The sequence below is a fragment of the Vicugna pacos genome, chromosome 12, assembly GCF_048564905.1.
Source record: "Vicugna pacos chromosome 12, VicPac4, whole genome shotgun sequence".
Taxonomy (NCBI): domain Eukaryota; kingdom Metazoa; phylum Chordata; class Mammalia; order Artiodactyla; family Camelidae; genus Vicugna; species Vicugna pacos.
Window position 1 is genome coordinate 66,422,361 of NC_132998.1, and position 20,961 is coordinate 66,443,321.

The 20,961-nt window shown below is 41.3% G+C and overlaps 1 protein-coding gene and 1 non-coding gene across 6 annotated transcripts in view; both read left to right on the forward strand.

Annotated features, from left to right (window-relative positions):
• The window catches only part of PPP6R2 (protein phosphatase 6 regulatory subunit 2), a 77,270-nt gene that overhangs the window by 22,845 nt on the left and 33,464 nt on the right, over positions 1-20,961 (forward strand). For 4 of the 5 annotated variants that reach the window (XM_072973789.1, XM_072973788.1, XM_072973791.1 and 1 more), the window contains exon 2: positions 4,215-4,341. The gene's annotated coding sequence lies outside the window, so the exon portion shown is untranslated. Of the gene's footprint in view, positions 1-4,214; positions 4,342-16,913; positions 16,998-20,961 lie in introns of all 5 variants that reach the window. The other variant, XM_072973790.1, reaches the window with a different exon arrangement.
• On the forward strand, positions 13,146-13,222 carry TRNAL-UAG (transfer RNA leucine (anticodon UAG)). The gene has a single exon. It is a non-coding gene; the product is annotated as a tRNA-Leu (tRNA).

Consider the following 20,961-nt stretch of genomic DNA (forward strand, 5'->3'; position numbering starts at 1 on the left):
AAACAAGACTTGCAACAGAAGTCTGAGCTACTTAGGGTCTACATGTTAGGCTCTAAATCCCTCTTCCAGCCAGCGTGTGCTTCTAGCCACGTTGTTAGCTTTGTGACCTTGAGTAATGGAAATGCAAATTAAGATGAGGATTCCACTTCACACACACCAGAATAGCAAAAATGAAGAAGTCTGACCATACCACCATGGGTAGGCAGTCTGGGGGAACAGGAATACGGTGGGAGGATGTATTGATTTCATAAAGCACTTTGGAGAGCAATTTAGTAACATCTAAACTTGAAAGCATCTGTCCTGTGACCCAGCAATTTCACTGTCAGGCAAAGCAGAAGGATGCGTATTCAGAATGTTCAGGGCAACCTTGATGATGGTAATAAATCATAAACGACCTAAAAGTACCTCAGTAGGGAAATGGGTAAAAAGTGCCTTCTTATGTGAAGGAATAGTGTATTTAAAATGAAAGAATTAAAGCTAAAATGAAAGAATTAAAGCTAGGTGTATCAATATAGGTTAGTTCTGAAAATACAAAATTGAGCTTAAGACAGTTGGAGAGCACCCATATGTGTTATGAAAGTATTTAAATATATTCTTAAAGCAATGTTATTACTTATGGTTACATAAGTAGCAAAACAATGAAATTATGGGCACTGCAAATTAATGATTATCTCTGGAGGAAGAGGGTTGAATGGTTTGTGGATTTCCCAATGTATTAGAATTTTTTTTTTAAGTAGGTGGCATATGTGAGCAAATGTTAACATTTACTAAATCTCAATACATGGAATTTGTTTTATTTCTCTCTGGAGCTTTTTTATTTAAAACTTTTTTCATAATTTAAAATAAATAAAAATACTTAAAACTAGGTTATTATAACGTAGTGATTCTCTAGAGGAGGCATAAACAGACTCTTATGAGAGCACCGAGGAGGCCTCAGAAAAGCCTGATGAAAGTGGTTGTCGTTGAATTCCAGGCAAGGAGGGAAGGTGGGACAGCGAGTGTTGCGGCCATGGAAGACCCAGTGCCGAGGTGTCAGCTGTGAGGGACACGCAGCATATGCAGGAGATGTAAATGCGGTGTGGTTGGGGAGTTGGGTGGGGCTGAGGAAGGAAGGCCTCAGTGGTGATGTGTGGCGGCCCCGTTTAACGTGTCCTGCTGTTGAGGCTCACAGTGTGCCCTCTGTTCCCTTTCCTCTTTTGCTGCCTTTCTTTGGATTAAGGGTGTATTTACGACTCTTTGGGGTCTTTGTGTGTCTTTCAGGCCTCTGTGTAACACGTCTACTCTGCCCTCTAGGCTGTGAGCGTGTGGAGGTGTGACAGGTGTTCGTGTGTCCCTGCCTCTTCTCCACCGCCAGAGTCGCTTCTGGGCTTCCTCGTGTGCCTGCCACTTTTGATTAGATGCCAAGATGCTGTGAATTTTGTCTTGTTAGTTACTGAGTATTTTTGTATTTCTGTAAACATTCTTGACCTGTGTTCTGGGATGTGGCTAAGTAACTTGGAAACAGTTTGATTCTGTGGGTCTGGTTTTTAGGTTTTGTTAGGCGGGACCAGAGTCATGTTGAGTCCAGGGCTCATTTTGCCCCACCTTCTGAGTACTTTGTCCAATGCCCCGAGGATTAGAAAGTTTTCACTGTGACTGGCAGGGGGAGTACCTTTCTCTGGCCCCGTGTGACCTTGGGGGATCCTTCCCACTAATCCCTGGTTTGGGTTCCTTTCTCACACACATGCACTGATGTGTACCTGGCTGGAGACAGCAGATCTTCATTGCTGTCTGTGCAACTCTGTCCCCTCCAGTGCCTGACCTGTGAACTTGAGCGCCTTGGCCTCCCTGGCCTCCCAAGGCTGTTTCTTCACTTTAGGAGACAGCTGGAGCCCACCACGTCCCTCTGCTGTGACCCAGGACTACTTGTCAGGCAGAAAGTTAAAGGGCCCTTCTTGTTTTCCTTCTGTCAGGGATCACTGTTCTTCATTGCCTGATAGCCAGTATCTTCAGAACCATTTCATGTGTTTATAAATCTGGTCCCTGTTACTTCGTCTTGGCCAGAAGCAAAAGTATCAAAATCAGGTACTTGAATGAAGTTACTAGGTAGCGTGGAACATACTCATGGGCTCCGCAAGAGTGCTGACCCCTTCTTGCTTGGGATGCCTCGGGGGACAGCAGAGGCGGGCCTTTCCTGGGTGGACATCATGGGAGTCCATGTGTTTAGGGAAGGAGTTGGGGACAGGGCTTGGGAGAAAAGTTTCACAGGAAAACCCAGGCTACAGGGTGAGATCCTAAGGGCCTGCTGAGAAGGAAGACCCAGCAGCGCCTGGGCTGGAGGATCAGGTGACCAAAGGCTGGTACCTGCAGTGGGAGGGTGTGGGGATGGTGACGCTGTCAGGAGTGCGAGTGTGGGTGGTGCTTGGGGTATGTGCATCTGAGGAGGAGGTGTCACTCAGTCCCCGGCGGCACATCCCTCCTGATGCCCCGGCTGTGTGGCGCTTGTCAAAAAGGTGTATGTTACAAAAGCTCTGGTTCACAGTCAGAATAAACAGGCCTAAGGCTCCTTATAGAGGTACTTTCTTACTTTGAAACTGTGTGAAATGCTAAAAAACCAATTTTGAATTATTTAGCTTAGTAATTATGGAATGTTAGATGTGCCAACTTTAAAAATGAAACAGCCTGTTATTTTACCAGAAAAATGGGTTTATTTGAGTGTAGCAGAGAATTGCAATTTGGGACAGCCAAGTTATAGCAAAAGCCATGGACAATTCCCATAAACAAAGCAGAGGAACATTATAGAGAAAAAGGAAGAAGTTGAGAGGGGCTGTTTTGAACAGAAGTCCATTGGAGGAAAGTGAGAGTTCAGAGTGGTAATGCTTTCTCACTGACTAAGCTGCTGGGCAACAGGAAACCTCCCTCCATGGAGGTCTGGGATTGAGGCTGAGAGGTAGTGGGTGAGGGCTCCCCTTCTCGCCTCCCAATTCCATTTTATTTTGTTAAGTTTTTATTTATGTATATATTTATTTTTAAATTGACATACAGTCAGTTACAATGTGTCAGTTTCTGCTGTACAGCACAATGTCCCAGTCATGCACCGGCTCCATTTTATATGAAGTTCCCTTTGTTCTGTTTCACAGATGTAAAAAGATTTTCCCATTTTAGGTTATAACACTGACTTATTCCTGGTTTACTAGCACAACTTGGAGGGCCTCTTTCTGTTAGATTTTTCTGTAAAATTAAAAAATAGACAAATGTGCAAAAAAACATAATGAATACCCATGTACTCATCTCCCAGCTTCAACAGTGATCAGTACTTTGCCAGGTGCTTTGTTTTTTTTAAATCTATCCAGTTTTCTCTCACACTTTTAAAATTTGTTTGGTTCTTGTTTTTTGGTGGAGTGTTTTAAAAGTAAATCCCAGAAATAATGTTATTTCACCCATGAATACTTCACTTTTTTCCTCTAACAGTTAAGGGAAGTCTTTATTTTTAAAAACATAGCCAGCATGTCGTTGTCACAACTAAGAGAATGATAGTAATTCCTTAATGTCATCTAATACCAGCCCCTATTCAGGTTTCCCCAGTAGCTTCAGAAATATCCTCTTCCAGCTGATTTGTTTTAATTGGACCCAAACAAGATCTAAATATTACATTTGATGATTATGTCTCTTAGCCTCTTACATTCTTGAACTGCTACCCCTCCTTATTGCTAAGCATAAATTTCAAAAAATAAAATCATGACTTTCATGCGGATACGAAAGGAACAGTCCTGGGCTGTGCTGGCCCGTGTTTTTGCTGCAGGCCTTGGTGTCAGTCAGTTCTCCAAGGGGTGCTGATCACTTCATTTGGAAGTGGTGCTCAGAGACCACACCTGGAGCACTCTGGGAGCCGTGAGGGTCCCTAATGAGCTTTCCGGTCATTTTGTGACCAGGATGTGTGTGTGTGGATGGTGACGGTGTGTGGTCGTGGAACGGCTGCACAGAGACCCTTCTCGTGTCCCTGAACTGCAGCCGCTGGCCTGGCCGACCAGACACAGAGCGGGTGTGTATTGCCAGTACTGATCTCCTTGGAACAGGCAGGGACGAGGGAGTTTTAGGTCCTCAGTCGTGGAAGGTTCTGATGATTCGGGTGCTAATAAAGATCAGGATTTTTGTTTTCCTTTTCCCTGTCATTTTGGTAAGTTAACGTTACAAAAGTAGAACTTAAAGTAAGTTTTTTTCCTGTTATTTTTCAGGTGAAGAGATTATAAACTGTCCACTGAATGAAAAAATTTTTCTTCAAGTGGCATATATTCCAAGAAAAAACCCCAAATGTTGCATTTTGCCTGAATACAGAATTTAAACAAGGAGTTTCCACAGAAGGTAAGATAATTTTCTTTTTTGATTCTGCTTTATTGTGTATTTATACACGTATTCTGTGTAAGTGAATGTTCAAAGATGGATGACAGCAAAAATTGTAGTTTTGAAGATGTGCGTATGGTTTCCTGACTTTCGCGGGTTTTGATGGTCCTGTGTCTGATTTTGAGATGCTGTGTGTGGGAAGGTTACTTGGTCTCTCCAAGCCAAGGGAAGCCCAGTAAAAGGGGCAGCCAGGCACGTGCAGGGAGGTCTGTGCGCGTGTTCTGTTGAGGTTGCCATCCCCAGTGCGGTCCACATATAGGTGGAGAGGGAAGAAGGGACTTGTGCCCCACAGAGTGGATGCTCCTCCAAGGCTCTCCTGTTGCAGTCCAGTTAGATGTGGTTCAACGACATGTATATAAATTATTCTGAGCACGTATGTGCGTTAAGAATTAAGCCAACTCTTCAAAGGCCAAAAGAGAAAAAGAAAAGAAATAGTATTGTGATAGAATTCTTTTGTTCCTTGCTGAAGAAAATAAAAATTGTTTTCAGAGCAAAGAATATTCAGTGTAGGCCCTTGGGATTTCTATAGATTAAATTGAAGCAAACTTGAATGCACATTCAGGACACACACAGACCACTGTGAGGGGAGCTGGCATAATTAGGTGCCCTAAGGGCCGCAGATATTGAATAATCAGATGCAACATACGTAATAATGTGTGAAATGTTTGAGGAAATGCAAAATAGAGTAAAAATTCATAACGAAAATCAAAGTATGAAAACGAACCAACTAGAAATTTCGGAAATAAAAAAGAAAGTTGAAATTAAAAACTCGCTGTAAGTGGATTAAACAGATTAGACGTAGCTGAAGACAGAGTTAGGGAACTGGAATATACCCCTGAAGAAGTTACCTAGTTTGCAGCATTGAGAGGTGGGAGATGGAAAGTGAGGCTGAGAAACGGAGGGTAGATAAAAGTGTTCTGAGTGTGTGGTGGGGCCCCAGGACAGAGACTTGAAGAGAACAGGAGCAGGCATTGTTCAGAGTACTGATCGCTTTGACTTTTCAGAAATGAACGAAGGAGATAAATCCATAGACCCAGGGAGCTCTAGGAAGCACACTGTGTCCTAACCTGTATAAAAGTGTAAAAGGAAACCCATGCCTGCACACTGAGATTGTATAGCACCAAAGCCAAGAAGCCTGTGAGCCAGAGGTAAGAGACGGAGTCCCTGCAAGGAACATCTGTGAGGCGGAGAGAAGATGTCTCGTTAGTATGAATAGAGCCCAGTAGAGTGTGGAGTAATTCCTCAAAGTGATGAGAGAATATGAATTTTAGTATAGAATTGTGTACCAGGTATATTTTGCAAAAAAACAGCAATGTTTTTATGTTTTTGATTAATGTTAGGCTAGGTTATTTGGACTACCTTCTGTCCTCCCCTTCCCCACCCTACAGAAAACAGCTAACGTCGTGTTAAAGAGAAAATCAGAGGGCTGACAATACAGCAAGGAAGTTTTAGGCCACAGAGTAACAGAAAGAACCAGAAAGGTAGTTTAAGCACCATAGGATGGAGTCTGCCTTTGCCCTAGGGCGTTGCTCATCTGGACAAAGTAGAGCGTGGACGTCAGAGGCCTCGTCGGCCTCTGAGGTGAAGTGAAGATACACAGTCCTCTCAGGTAGAGGATAAAGGGGACCCTCCCCGTATTAGGTGGGGCTCTGAAGGTCTGTGTCCGCAGAGTCAGGGTGAACTAGAACCATCCTGCCCCCACCTGGTTGTCTTTTACTAAATGTAGCCGGAAAAACGGGGAAACCTGTGCCTGCAGATTAGATTAGCCTTTGTGAGGAGTTGTACCCCAGGTTCACGCTGCCTGGTAGTTCAGAGAAATCAAGCATGAATTGAAGGTTTTCTGGTTTGGTAATACCTTCAGGCATCCTATGGGACCAAACATAAAACCTTTCTGGAGGAAGTTACGGTCATCCTAGAATGCAGAAAATTCCTATGGGTATTTTTTAAGGGCAGGGATTAGTACACAGCCAAAACTGACCCAGCACACAGGGAAGTAAGGCACCAGGCATGGGAAGCCACAGCACAGGCCTCGAAGGCGTCAGGCTGGGGGCTGCCAGGAACAGAGTGTTAACTAAGTGCACTCTCTGTCTTTAAAGAGACACTTAAGGAAATGAAAACATCCGCAGGAAGCAGTAAAAGGCGATGTGTAATATTTGAAAAGAACCAGATATAACTTCTTTATATAGAACCAGTATAAAGAATTTCTTACGTGGTTTTTTTAAACTTACATATATATATTTATTGAAGTATAATCAGTTTACAGTGTTGTGTCAGTTTCTGGTGCATAGCACAATGTGTCAGTCATACATGAACATACATATATTCGTTTTCATTCTTTTTCACCATAAGTTACTACAAGATACTGAATATAGTTTCCTGTGCTATATAGTATGAGCTTGTTTATTTTACATATACTCATATGGGTTTAATACTGAATTATATAGTAAAGAGATAATCAGTGAACCAGAAAGCATGACAGGAGAAGGCACCCAGAATGAAGCACAGAGCAAATGATGGAAAATACAGGGCAGAGGGTCTAGCTCAGTGGTAGAGCACGTGCTTAGCATGCAGGAGGTCCTGGGTTCAATCCCCAGTGCCTCCATTAAAAAAGACAATGTAGAGTAGAGGTTAGGCAGCATGGAGGATAGCACGAGAATGTCTAATGTATGTTAAATGGGCATTTTATAAAAAGGAGAATGGGGGCAGATCTATCATTCGAAAAGATAAAGGCTAGAGATTTTCAAGAATTGGTGGAAAAAATCACATTGAAAAAGACAGATGAATCATAAGCAGGATAAATTAAAAGCAAATTTCCAGCTGGTTGAAGAGAGTAAAGCTGCAGAGCTGCAGAGACAAAGAGGGACCCTGAAATGAACCAGAGGAATGAGGTTAATGAACAGTGGTCACACTGAGCTTGCTTCTCAGCTGTGGCCGTGGAAGTCAGGGGCCAGTGAAAGAATAGTATCTTTATTGTCCTAAGAGTGAGCAGTTGCTAATTTCTAACTCTGTGTCTGTCAAAAATATCTTTCAAGAATGAGGTGGAGATGAATACACTTTTAGGAAAACAGAATCTGAGAGTTTATCAGTAGCAGTCCTTTACTAAAGACATTTCTAAATGTGCAGAAAGCAGTGATCCTAAGTGGAAGAACTAAAATTTGAGAGAGAATGAAAAGCAAATCTAACATTCATTGTTTGTAGTAGATACAGCGTCTTTTGAAGGGAAGTCAGGCCAGAATCACGTGAGGCATGAAAGCAGCGCACGCGTTGAGAGAGGAGGGGTTAGGAGCTGAGGCAGTCAGCGTCTGTGTAGTAGCAGGGCTTGGGAGAGTGCGGGTTAGTGTGGATTTTAATACGTGCACAGCGCACAAGCTCTGAGGAGCCGCAGTAAGAATAGAAACAGCGTGCAGCTTCCAAAGAAGTGGGAGAAGGCCGGGAAACTTCCTGTATTCTTATTAAAAGAAACTTTCAGCAGCCCTTATATTTGATAATATACTGAAAGCTTTCTCTGAGAAAGTGGGAGGGAGACAGGGGTGCTTGCTCTGACTGCTTCTGTCCAGGACTATGATGGGGATTTTAGCTGGCCCAGTAAGTGAGAAAATGGGGGAGAAGATAAGAGATTGGAATGGAAGAAACAAAACTGTTATTATTCATTGATGATGTGAACAAAGTTTTCTTTTGTATGTAAAAAGTCCAGAACAATCTACAGATAACAGTCAAATTAATAATCTTTTAGCAAGCTGCTGGATCCAAAATCAGCTTATAAAGATGAATTGTCATATCCCAGGAACAAACACATTGCAACGAAAAAGCTATGTGTATAGCAGCGTATACATCAGAAAGTACCTGGGGACACATCTGAATACAAGAAGGTGTGCAGGGTCCATAGGGCGAGCACTGTGCATTTTGAAACTGAAGAAAGGCTTGAGTGAGTGGACAGCTCCACCCTGGTTTAGGGTTAGAACATGCAGTGTTGTAAATATTCCAGTGTCCTCCAAACTGGTCTAGAAATTCATTGTCATCTCAATCAAAAAACCCAAGGGCTTGCACGGGAGGATGGGGATAGGGAGGGTGGAACTGACCAGGTGACTTTGAAATGCTTGAAAATGAAAGTATCCTTGAGTAGTTGAGACAGTCTTGAAGACCTGCAGTCCATTCCGCGTGTGCAGACCTCGCTGAGACATGGCTTTCAAAGCCGGAAACGCTGGTATTCTTGCTGTTGGTGGGGTGTCCGTCGGTCTTGGTTTTTGCCTGTGGTGCTGGTTTTATTAATAGCGTGTCCTTTCATCATGAGTCCCCTTGGAATCTCATTATGCTATTTCTGGAAAGGCTTGACTGCACTTTTGGTTTTTAGTGTTTTGTTTGTTTGTTTGAGTTTCTCACATTTTCCCAAATGTAGAACTCCAAGTCAAGGAATAGTATCTGGTGATAGTAGAGAAAGGTTGCTTCTCTCCGGTCAGTCAGGGTGGTCAGGTGGGAGCGCCGGGCTGGCCCGTGAGGACCCTGGGCTCCTCACCTCTGCTGTGGTCGTAGTGCTGCAGCGGCAGTTGTCCTTCTATGGCCGGGAGAGGCGGGTGCATGTTAGGACTGGTGGAGCAGGGGAGGTGACACTGGTGAGGCTTAATAGTGCGTGTGAGTGACGTCACCCCCCCTTCCTTTACTCGCCCAGAAAGTGCATTTTTTATATGCCAGACATATTACTTAAGTCCCATAACCTTTTGAAGAAAATATGGTCATTTTATAGGTGAGAAAACTAAAGCTCAGGGAGGTTAAGAAGCTTGCTCTAAGTGTATTAAGGCCCGGACTGAGCTGCTGCGGCCGACATCCTAGAGCTCAGTGGCTGAAGCACACTTCTCCCAGCCCCGTGCCTGGTCTGCTTGCAGCCTTCCTGGGTGGCAGCCCCTCTTGGAGGAGGTCCAGTCTGAGTTGCTCCAGTTCTTGCCGTCCCCAGGAGGAGGAGGGTCCTGGAGACCCCGTGGCTCACAGCAGTAAGGCCTTGACGTCCCAGCGTTACTTCCACGCCCACCCGGGTGCCCAGGGCTTCGTCACGTGACTACAGCTAGTTGCAGGGAAGCTGGGAAAGCTCCGCTTAAGAAGGGTGGCCAAGTACCCAACCCAAACGCTGCCATTGAAGGAGGGCGAATGAAGACTGGGGACCAGCAGAGTCCCTGTCACACCTGTTGCGTCAGTTGGGTGGGAGTGTGCACCCAGCCGGTGCTCCCGTCTGTTGGCTCCCTGCCCTGCTCCTCCGCTGCAGCTTGCTGCCCCCGGGAAGAGTCGGCCTTTCAGCACTTCCGCCAGCTTTGTCTGCTGCTTGATGTGGTGAACCCCCCTGGAACTTTGACCCAGGTGTGCAAGGGGCTGTGAGCACTGCTCCTGTCCTAGAGGAGCTCGCCGTCTGCTGGGGATGGGCACACTCACTGCCATCCGGGTAGGCCCTTTGGAGCGCTGCCCCGGTGGAGCCTGGCCCTGTTCTGGAGATTGGTTCTGGCTCTGACAGGGCTGGGACTGTGTTTCCTGAGTCTCAGATGGGTCAGTATAGATAACATAAAGCTATTCTTTTATAATTATTTAAACTTATCTTTACGTTTGTGGCTATTTCTTTTCACTTCCGATTTTGGATTTCTGTTCATCTGTTCCTCCCCTCACCAGTGGACTGTGCCCAGTGTAGACATGGTCTCATTTGTTGACTGACTGATTGTACAAGTATTTACTGCTTTCCACAGATCACATCGTGGTTTTTTTTTTTTTTTTAGACCAAATAGGATTCCAGTGGTGTGTTGGTGAACATTTACAGGTGGCTCCCTGGGGGAGTAAAAAACCCCTGGCTTTTGTTGCTTTCTGCAGTGCAGATGCTTCTGTCACGTCCAGTTTGAGCTGCCAGTGTGATGGCAGAGGGAGAGGCGCACAGTCAGCTCCTGGAGCAGGTCATGCCTCTTGGGCCACCGCTGAGCCTGTCCTCTGCGTACGGTGACCTCATCTGTTTCCTCCTTTCCTCTGCAGTTGGGACCTTTGAGTGGAACGTGCACCCGCCCCAATTATGGGCTCTGCACAGGGTGGCTCAGTTAATCCTCACAGCAGCTCTAGGAGGTGCTCCTGTTCCCAGTTTACAGGTGAGGACACCAGGGCACAAGAGGTCATGTCATGCTCAGGTCACACAGTAGAGTCAAGACTTTGGTCATAAATCTTTAAAAAAAAAAAAAGCAGCTGATCTGTAGCCGGATAGGTAATAGGGTGCATTTCAGATTATGATTTTCTCTTAGCAACAGTCTCTATCCCAGTGTTCTTTTTTTGAAGGGCTCTGTTCGTGAAACTGCAAGATCATATTAGCAGCATTTCTCTTTGGAAGCTGCCTTCTGTCTGATGGTTATACTCACCAGAAAAAGTAAATAAAGAAGCAGAACTTGGAGTTCCTTCAGTTTGGCTGTTGGTGATGCTTTGCTTGGCATTCTAGGTAGACTGTGGGAAAACATAGTCAGGATGTGACAGAATCCCTGGGCTGTGTTGATGTTGCAAGTATAGCCAGAGGTGACTCAAGTCAATGAGCTAGTTCACGTGCCAGTAATTTGTTCTAAAGATGCTGGTAGAGGTGGGCCTCTGGGTCGTCTCGGGAAGGAGGATTAGCCTTCCTGTAGGTGAGGGCCCACTGAGAGTACTGGCATGTCTGTGGAGGGCAGCGTGTAGTTGCTGGGACGTGGGAAGCGGTTGGGAAAGTACACAGCATTACCTGAGTGACGGTTTGGGGACTGGTTTACACCAGTTCCTTAGGCAGTGAGATTCGCTGTTTCTAAACCAGTACCATTGCAGGGAACTCCTTCAGGGATGCCACCAGTGTGACTGTTTCATAAAATGCATAGATAGCTGATGGAAGTGCAGAAATGCTGTTGCACAGAGATCCTTGGTTTACACGGAGGTGTACTGGTGTGGGCTCCTGGCGTGTGGTCGCTCTCAGTGAGTGATCTGAAGAGTAGCCAGGTGTCACTGGTAGTGTAAATAGAAGTTCTCAGATGCTGGTCTGTAATGCTGGTGAGATAAGCAAAGGTGAACTTTTCTTAAACTGAATTTTTTCGTTGAGGTGTTATCCTCAGTCCTGAGGTTATGGCTTTCTCGTTTTGATGTTTAAAAAGCCATTGTCTAAATGAAGGTGATTGTAGATGTTAGTTTACCCTCTGCTCCTTTATGTCTACTTTTCTTTCTGTCTTTGTCTCCTTTCCTCCCTCCTCCTTGTTTGGCAAAGTGAAAAATTTGGCAACCCTTTGTTAGCTTTCCAAACTAAAATACCAGCCTGCAAACTCTGAGTGCCTTGGGACGACTGAGCTGTCCCCTTGAGCAGGTGAGTTGGTGCATTGGATTCTGCATGTGGGATGGGGTCTCAGAAGCCCTTGAGTGTCTCACTCTTCCACAAGGTGGAAATCCTTACTAGGCTTCCTGTTTTATGACTTAAGGGTAAATAAGTAGATGTTAACTTAGCTTATTGTTTCAGATGACAGAAGTTATGAATAAGTGAGCAGCATGATGATGATTATTTGGGTTTAATTTTGGTTTTGTTTGTTGGCTGAGATTTGCTCTCTACTTAGCCTGTGACGGAGTACATGGGCTGAGTGGCTGTCCCGACCGTGAAGGGACCTGCAGTTGGGGCTGACACGCGGACCCAGTCCACGTCTGCGGTGCTGGTGTCCCTCAGAGCTGCCGCACAGCAGGCCGGGACATCTGCGAGCAGGACTCACACCACCTCCTACCTTCCCTCTGCTGGGGACACCTCACTGTCCTTGGAGGGCCCTCCAGCCTCCCCCTGGCCGGCGCTGTCACGTGTTCAGTGTGCACCCTGTTGTGTATCTGTGTTCCTGCAAATGCATGCTGTTGTTTGGTGTGTGTGTGTTTTAAATTAAATAGCTGGACCGTGTCATGGACCTGATTCCGTTTCTTACATTTTCCCGTTTGCCCATCCTTTTGAGACTTGCCATCGAGTTTGCCCTCTACCTGTGCATGGCACTCCCCAGGTTCGCTTCCTGGGCTGCCTCCTCGTCCTCATACACGGCCCCCTGGTTTCTTTGGGGTGTCCTGGGGGCAGTGGGTCACGGGGCACATGGACAGACATGGGTGGTTTCCTGAGCGCTGTCACGATGCCCTCGTGTGGCCACCCACCTTCCCTCTGGTTGGGAGTGTATGAGGTCCCTCCTGCCACCTGGCCTGCCAGCACTTCTGATGATCCAGTCAATCCTGCAGGCATGAATTCATGTATGTATTTAGTTACCTTTTTCAAAGAGTCAAGTTTTAGTTAATCTCACTTTTTAAATTTTCTATTTCGTTGATTCAGATTATTATAGTTACTCTTTCTTTTTCTTATGTTCTTAAGTTAATTGCTTAGTTTGTTTAGTTTTAATCATTCTCATTTCCTGGCAAGTATATTTAAAACCATATTCTTTTCTTACTGCTTATGGCTATATCTTACAAATTTTGATATGTAGTATTTCCATTATTATTCAGTTGTATTTCTTTTTTTTAAACATTTTTTATTGAGTTATAGTCATTTTACAGTGTTGCGTCAAATTCCAGTATAGAGCACAATTTTTCAGTTATACTCGAACATACGTATTTTCATTGTTACATTTTTTTTTGCTGTGAAGTTGTGAATATTAATCATTTTTTTAAACTGTGTTTTTTTTAAGGATATGTTTGTCTCAGACAGATAGGATTTCTTTTGACAATTTTATTAAGATATATTTCACACACCATAAAATTCACTCATTTAAAGTATACAATTCGGGGGAGAGAACATAGCTCAGTGGTAGAGTGTGTGTGCTTAGCATCCACAAGGTCCTGGGTTCAATCCCCAGTCCCTCCATTAAATAATAAATAGATAAATGTAATTACCTTCCCCCAAAATAAAATAAAATATTAAATAAAATAAAGTATATAGTTTGGAGGAGGAAGGGTATGGCTCAGGGGTAGAGTACATGCTTAGTGTGCACAAGGTCCTGGGTTCAATCCCCAGTACTGCCAGTAAAAATAAATAAAAACCTTATGAAAACATGTACAACTCAGTGGATTATGGTGCATTCACAGAGTTGTGCTGCCATTATCATGATCAATTTGAGAACATTTTCATCACCTGCAAAGAAACCTTGTGCCCTTTATCAGTCATTCCCCATCTCCTCCAGCCCTCCCTTCCCCCTGTCACGGACAGTCACTAACCTGGTTTTCCTCTGTAGGTTCGCTCACTCTGGTCATTTCACGTAATGGTACCCTGCACCATGTGGTCTTTCATGATTGACTTCTTTCACTTAATATATCTTCCAGGTTCATCCAGCTCTCAGTACATAGCAGTACTTCATTCTTTGTCATTACTGAACAATATTACATTGTTTGGTTAGATCACATTTTAAAAATCCATTTTTCCTTTGATGGACATTTGGGTTCTCTCCCTCTTTTGGCTTTTGTGAATAATGCCGTGGTGGACATTTGTGTCCTGGTTTATGTGTAGATGTTTGTCTTCCTCTCTTGAGCGTGTGCCTAGGAAAAGAATTGCTGGGTCATGTGGTCACTCCATGTTGGATCATTTGAGGAACTGCCAGACTTTTGCAAAGCAGCTGCACCATTTCACATTCCTACCAGCTTCTCCACGTCTTTGCCAGCACTTCTTACTATCACTTTTTATGATTCTAGCCATCCTAGTGGCTGTGAGGTTGTACCTCATTGTCGTTTTGACTTACTTGCATTTCTCTGATGGCTGCTGGAACTAAGCATTTTTTTCATGTGCTTATTGGCCACTTGGATATTTTCTTTGGAGAAGTATTTATTCAGATCCTTTGCTCATTTTAAAATTTGTCTTTTTATTATTGAGTTGTAAGAATTCTTTATATATTCCAGATACAAGTCCTTTATCAGATACATGATTTGCAAAAATTTTCTTCTGTAAACATTTTCTCCCATTGTGTCGGTTGTCTTTACACTTTCTTGAAGGTGCCATTTAAAACACAAGAACTTTATTTTTGAGGAAGTCTAATTTATATTTTCATATGTTAATTTTGGTGTCATTCCTAAGAAACTGTTGCCAAATCCAAAGTCATGATTTAGCTGTATTTTTTTCTTCTAAGGATTTTATAGTTTAAGCTCTTAAATTTAGGTCTTTGATCTATTTTGAGTAATTCTTTGTATATAGTGTATAGGTAAGGGTCCAAATTTATTCTTTTGCCCACTGACATCGATGGACAGATCCGGACAGAACATTAGTAAAGCAACAGAGATCCTAAGTGACACAATGGAACAGTTAGAATTAATTGATATTTTCAGGACATTACATGCAAAAAAACCCAAGATACATTTTTTTTCCCAAATGCACATGGAACATTTCCTAGGGTAGACCACATACTAGGACACAAAACAAGCCTCAACAAATTTAAGCAGATAGAAATTATTTCAAGCATCTTTTCTGACCACAGCTGTGTGAAACTAGAAGTCAACCACAGAAAGAGAAATAAGGGAAAAAAAATTACACGGAGACTTAACAGCATGTTACTAAAAAACCAGTAAGTCAAGATGAAATCAAAGAGGAAATTAAAAAAAATCTTCAGACAAATGACAATGAAAACACAACCATACAAAAATCTATGGGATGCAGCAAAAGCAGTCCTAAGAGAGAAATTCATAATGATACAGGCCTTCCTCAAAAAATAAGAAAAATGTCAAATAAACAACCTAACATACCACCTAAATTAGAAAAAGAAGAGCAAACAAAATGTAAAATCAGCAGAAGGAGAGAAATAATAAAGATCAGAGAGGAAATAAATAAAACAGAGATAAAAAACAATAGGAAAAAATAAAAAAAAACCAAGAGCTATTTTTTTGAAAGGGTAAACAGAATCAGCAAACCTCTGGCCAGGCTCACCAGGAAGAAAGGAGAGAGGACCCAGATAAACAAAATAAAAGATGAAAGAGGAGAAATAGCTACTGATACTGCAGAAATACTAGTAAAATTTAAGACTACCATGAACAACTACGTGGAAACAAATTGGACAACCTGAAATAAATGGGCAAGTTTCTAGAAACGTATAGACCACCAACACTGAATCAGGAAAAAATAGATAATTTGAACAGACTAATCACTGGAAGTGAAATGTTATCTGTAATAGAAGAAAACTCCCTGCAAACGAATTCTTCTGTGTGCAGATATCTAATTATTTATTCCAGCATCATATACTGAAAATACTATTCTAACCCCCATTGAATTGTTTTGGCACCCTTGTCAAAAGTCAATTGACTGTAATTGTGGGGTTTTTTTTTGTCATTTTTCAGTTTTATTAGGTGGAATTGTTACAGTTTAACTGCACATATACAACATACTGCATGTAAATATGTATATACAATATACTGCACATTTTCTTTTTTAGTTTACAGTTATGTAGTGATCATTATTTCTAAAAACAGTTTAGAGATTTAGGTTTTTAGTGAGTGCTTATTTCTTGGCTCTCAGTTCTGTTCTGTCAATCTGTATGTCGTTCCTCATGCCAGAGCCACAGTGTCTTGGTTACTGTAACTTTGTGGTAAATTTTGAAATTGGGAAGTCCTCCAACTCTGTTCCTTTTCAAGACTGTTTTGTCTGTTCTGGACCTCTTACATTCCCAGATGGACTTTAGCATCAGCTTGTTGATTGACATAGGATTTTTAGAAACTATCCTTGAGATATTAATTTCTGTGTTGTGTTGGGGAACACAGTCTGCAAGATGAAGGTCTTTTGAGTATATTGAGGCTTCCTTTTTTGATTTAGTGTGTGGTTTATATTTGTAAATATTACTTGGTGTGTTCAAAAAGAATTTGGATACTTTGTCCTTGGGTGTAAATTTTGTGTTTCTTTAATAGTTTGAGCTTATTAATAGTATCCACATTTTAAAAACTGCAACTGTAGAAATAATACAGAGAGATTCCATTATACACTTTGTCCAGTTTCCCACCATGGTGACATTTTGCAAAATTATAGTAAAATATCACATTGAGGAATTGACATTGGTATAGCCCACTGGTCTCATTTACAGTCCTTAGAGTTATTTGTATGGTATGTGTGGGTGCTTAGTTCTGTACAGTTTGCCATCTGAGTAGGTTCTGGATCTACTACCATAGTCGAAATGCTGAGTGGTTCCAAAGCCACGGGGATTCTTGTGTTGCTCTTTAATGACCCCACTCGTGTCCCTCCCTCCACTACCCCTTCCTGATCCCTGACCAGTGGCAGCCACTAGTTTGTCCCCCATTTCTAAAATTCTCTCATTTCGAAGACGTTCTGTATAGATGGAATCATACAGTATGTAACCTTTTGGGATTGACTTCTTTTGCTCAGCAGTAATTCCCTGGAGACGCATCCAGGTTGTTGCAGGTATGGATGGCTTGTTCTTTCTGCTGCTGAGTGGTATTCCATCATATGGTCGGACCACAGTGTAAGCGCTCATCTGGACTGATTCCTGGTTTTGACTGTGACAAGTTGAGCTGCTGTGAGCATCCATGTGCAGGATTTTGTTTGAACTTAAGTTTTTTTCTCTCTCTAGGATAAGTGCCCAGGGCCAAGGCAGTTTTCACTTTTGGGTTTCTGCCGGCTGCTGCAGTAAAGGTTACAGAGGTTGACCAGGACTGTGAGTGCGTCTGTGTCTTGTCCTGCTGCCCCTTTTACCTGTATAACATTCCTCTTTGCCTCTAATTTTGTCTTAACTTTTAGTTTGTCAGATGTTAAGATTGTAGCTCAGATTTCTTTTGGTTCACATTTGCCTTGTGTATGTTTTTCAGTCTTTTTGTTTCTACCTGTCTCAGTTTTTAAAGTGTTTTTTGCAGTAAACAAATTGTTGGATACTGGGCTTATATAAAATTCAGCCTGAAAAACTATTTTATTGATTAGTTTATCCCATATACAATTATTGAAATTATTATATTAGTGCTAATTTAGATACTCAGTTTTTTTAAGTGCCATTTGTTAAAAAGGATTATGCTTTCCCCATTGAATTGCTTTGCTACATTTGTTGAAAGTCAGTAGACCATTGTTCACAGCAGCACTGTTTGTAATAGCCAAGACATGGAAGCAACCTAAATGTCCATCAAGAGATGAATGGATAAAGAAGTTGTGGTATATATAGACAATAGATACTACTCAGCCATAAAAATAATAAAATAATGCCATTTGCAATAACATGGATGGGCCTAAAGATTATCATACTAAGTGAAGTGAGAGAAAAAAATACCATATGATATCACTTATATGTAGAATCTAAAAGAATGACACAAATGAACTTATTTACAAAACAGAAACAGACTTAAAGACATAGAAAATAAATTTATAGTTACCACAGGGAAAGAGGGGGGTGGGGAGGGATAAATTGGGAGTTCAGTATTTGCAGATACTAACTACTGTATATAAAACAGATAAAAAGCAAAGCCCTACTGTGTAGCATGGGGAGCTACATTCAATATCTCGTGATAGCCTGTAATGAAAAAGAATATGAAAAGGAATATATGTGTATAATTGAATCACTATGCTGTACACCAGAAACTAACACTACATTGTAAACTGACTGTACTTCAATAAGAAAATTTTTTTGAGAAGTAAAAAATATTAAAACTTAAAAAAAAAAAGAAAGTCAGTTGACCATATATATGTTGGTCTATTTCTGGACTCCTCTGTTTTGTTCTGATGAATCACCAGAACCACACTGTTTTAATTAATCTCACTTTATAGTAAGTCTTGAAATCAGTGGTGTTGGTACTCCAATTTTGTTCTTCCTTTTCAAAATTGCTTTGGCTATTCTAGATTTTTTTCATTTCCATATACATTTTATTAAAAAATTTTTTAAGTTAAAATTATATCACTTATATTAAAAAATGTAAGTGATATATAATACTTGGCTTTCTCTGTCTGACTTACTTCACTTAGTATGACAATCTCTGGGTCCACCCATGTTGTAGCAAATGGCATTATTTCATTCTTTGTTATGACTGAGTAGTGTTCCATTGCATAAACATACCACATCTTCTGTATCCATTCATCTATCGATGGATACTTAAGTTGCTTCCATGTCTTGGCAATTGTGAATATGAACATTGGGGCGCATGTATCTTTTTGAATTAGTGTTTTCATCATTTCTGGATATCTGCCTTGGAGGGGGATTGCTGGATCATGTGGTAATTCTATTTTTAGTTTTTAAAAGACCCTCTGTACTGTTCTCCACAGTGGCTGCACCAATTTACATTCCCACCAGCAGTGGAGGAGGGTTCCCTTTTCTCCACACCCTCTCCAGCATTTATTATTTGTAGACTTTTTGTTGATGGCCATTCTGACTGGTGTAAGATGATACTTCATTGTAGTTTTGATTTGCATTTCTCTAATATTTAGCGATGTTGAGCATCTTTTCACGTGCCTGTTGGCCATCGGTATGTCGTCTTCTTTCTGTTTAGCTCTTCTGCCTATTTATTGATTGGATTGTTTGTTTTTTTTTATGTTGAGCTGTATGAGTTGTTTGTATATTTTGGAAATTAAGCCCTTGTCGGTCGCATTCTTTGCAAATATTTTCTCCCATTCCATAGATGGTCTTTTCATTTTGCTTGTGGTTTCCTTTGCTGTGCGAAAACTTGTAAGTTTGATTAGGTCCCATTAAAAAATGTTTTTTGCTTTTATTTGTTTTGCCTTGGGAGACTAACGTGAGAAATCATTTCTATGATTTATGTCAGAGAATGTTTTGCCTATATTCTCTTTTAGGAATTTTATGGTGTCATGTCATATATTTAAGTTGTTAGGCTATTTGAGTTAATTTTTGTGTATGGTGTGAAGGAGTGTTCTAACTAAATTGATTTACAGGCAGCTGTCCAGCTTTCCCAACACCATTTGCTGAAGAGACTGTCTTTTCTCCATTGTATATTCTTGCCTCCTTTGTTGAAGATTAATTGACTGTAGGTGTGTGGGTTTATTTCTGGACTCTCTAGTCTGTTCCACTGATCCATCTATATACATTTAAGTGTCAACTTGTCAATTTCTGTTTTTAAAAATCTGCTAGGATTTGTTTGGGATTGTATTGGATAAACAGACCAGTTTAAGGAAAACTAACATCTTAACGATACTTCATTTTCCAATCTGTGAATATAGTATATCTCCCCATTTATTTAAGTCTTCTTTGATTTCTCTCAGCAATGTTTTGTAGTTTTCAGTTTGCAGGTCTTGTACATATTTTATTAAATTATCCTGAAATATTTCATGTTTCTGAGTGTTATTGTAAGCAGAATTAAAAAATGTTTTTTTCCAATTTTTCATTCCTAATATAGAAAAGTACAATTACTTTTTGGATATTAACCTTATAAACTGGTTAGTTTGCTAAATTCACTCCTTAATTCTAGTAGATTTTTTCCTTATCTTCAGCATTTCTGTGTACATAATTGTGTCACCTGTGAGTAAAGACAATTTTAGTTATTCTTTTTCAGTTTGTATGTGTTTTGTTTCTTTTTCTTGCCTGATAGTGCTACCTGGGATGTTCACTGCAGTCTTGAATAGGAGTGGCTCGAGTCTCTTGTTCCAGTTTTGGGAGGAAAGCATTCAGCTTTGTCACCACCAATTGTCCTGATAGTTACAGGTTTTTTAGTGGGTGCTCTTTATAAGATTTAGGAAGTTCCCTTCCATTCCTAATTTGTTGAGAGTTTTTATCATGAAAGTGTGTTGTATTTTTATAAATACTCAAACTCAACCATATTAAATGTAAATGATCCAAATACTTCAATTAAAAGGCAGAGAATAACAGGATAACAAAGGAAGACTATATCAATCATGTGCCATTTAGAAAAGAAACACTTTAATATAAAGATACAAATAGATTGAAAGTAAAAGGATGTTAAAGGGGTTACCAAACATGAACCACAAGAATGACATGCTGTGTTAATGTCAGACAAGGCAGAGTTCAAGACACCCTATGTTGCCAGAGAGAATAAGGGACAGTTCAAAATGATGAAAGAAGCACTTCATCAAGAAGACTCATCAATCCTAAATATAAATACACATACATAATAAAAGGAATTCAAAATGCATGAAGCAAAAACTTATAGAGTCAAAAGAAGAAATAAATAAGACCACAGTTAGAGTTGGAAATTACAACCCTCCCTTCTTATTTGTTGGTGGAACAAGTGGACACCTAATCAGTGAGGGTGTAGAAGGCTTGAATAACATTACCAGACAACAGGACTTAATGCCCTGTGCAGCAGCAGCGTAATGAGAACAGTTTTCTGGCACACATGCCACTTCCACCAAGATGGACCATGTCATATGTAAGGCCGGCCACGGTGGGGAGATTCAGCCCACTGCTTAGTTTTGTGCAGCTTGAAGTCTAAGAATAGTTTTTATGTTTTTAAAGACACATTAAGAAGAAGGAGGAAAAGAGAAAGAAAAGGAACATCTAGTGGAGACCCTATGTGGCCTACTAAGCTGAAAACAATGACTGTTAGCTCTTTAAAAGAAAAATTTATTGACCCCCTGTGCCACACATAAAACAAATACCAATAAGTTAAAAGAAAATGAAATCATACAACCCTGCTCTCAGACCACAACAAAAATTAGATCTCAGTAACTAA